Consider the following 1,512-nt stretch of genomic DNA (forward strand, 5'->3'; position numbering starts at 1 on the left):
CCCCCACCCTGATTCCCTGACTATCCCGCATAGCCCACCCCCCGCCCCGCGAACGCCCCAGGGACCCCCCCGCGCCCCTCACCCTCTCCCTCTCCTCCCCACAGATATCGACGAGTGCGCCGAGGCCGAAGGCCCCCCCGCGCTCTGCCTCAACGGGCGCTGCCTCAACACGGCCGGCTCCTACCGCTGCCTCTGCCCCCGCGGCTCCGTCCTGAGCCAGCCCCCCCACGCCTGCATCCCCGCCCGGCCCCGGGCCTGAGGGGTGGCCCAAGAGCCCGTGCCGGGGGGCGGGGGCAGGGAGGTATTTATTGTGTAGCTCTCGGGCTGCCCACCCCGGGGACAGGGGGCAAGGGGGGGAGTCCCCAGGGGTTGGGGCCAAGCGATCCCCCCCTGGGGCGTGAACCCCCGTCCGTGCTAAGCCCAGCCTGCCCCCTGGGCTCAGGGGGCGACTCCAGTTGGCAGCACTAGGAGGATGTTACCCTGTTGTCCTCTCCAGCAGGCAGACTCTGGGGGAGGGGGGGTCACTATCCATCCCCGGGGGGCCACGTGAGGCTTCTCTCCAGTCAGTGGGCCCCCCAGCCCCCTCGCCTAGACTCCCCCCAGCCCTCTGAGGCGATTGGCCCAGCGTCCACGGCTCTGAGTGGGGTAACAGGTGTGGGGCTCCCCCCAGAGCAGGATGGGGAGATGGGGGGCCCCCAGGGACAGAGGGGGGCGTAGGAGCCAGGCAGCAACTGGAGGGCTCTTTGGCCAAGTGTTCCCCATGGGGTGGGGGGGCCCTGGGGGCTGAGGTCCAATTTACCCCCCTTCCCTCCCCTCCCCTGGGAGAACCAACCTCACCCTCCTGCATAGCCTGGGGGGGGGTCCCAGCCTGGCGGGAGGGTCTGGGGGGCTCGGGGCCCACTGGTGAGGGACGGGGTTCCCCGGGCACACGGCCCTGAGAATGGGGCATCTGCCTGGGGCTGGTGGGAAGCGAAGAGTTAACAGGCCAGGCAGCACGGTGGCCCCCACCCAGCCCCGGGGAGGGGGGGTTGCTGTAGCTACCGGCCCCTGGGCCTCCCCCACCCCCGTGTTACAGGAATAAAGGTTTTCTATAAAAGGAACGTGGCATCTGTGCAGTGTTGGGGGGGGGCGGGGTCATCTCCCCACGTCACAGCCCTGGGCCTCCACCCCCCACCCCCAGCCCTTCTCCTGGGGCCGTGGGGCTAGCACCCAGCCCACATGCACGTCCCGTCCCCCCCAACCGCCCCGATCCCAGGAAAACGAAGCCTCCCACCCCTGGAGGCCACAGGCCTCATCCCCACCTCACAGCAGGGAAACTGAGGCACAGGGGAGGAATTTGCCAAAGGACAGTGACTCAGTAGCAGAGCCTGGAAAAGAACCCAGGAGTCCTGGCTCCCAGCCCCCCCCCGCTCTACGCCACCAGCCCCACTCCCCTCCCAGAGCCAGGGAGAGAACCCAGGAGTCCTGGCTCCCAGCCCCCCCGCTCTAACCACCAGCCCCCACTCCCCTCCC

This window comes from Terrapene carolina, unplaced genomic scaffold (assembly GCF_002925995.2).
Source record: "Terrapene carolina triunguis isolate 2854851 unplaced genomic scaffold, T_m_triunguis-2.0 Scaffold51676, whole genome shotgun sequence".
NCBI lineage: Eukaryota > Metazoa > Chordata > Testudines > Emydidae > Terrapene > Terrapene triunguis.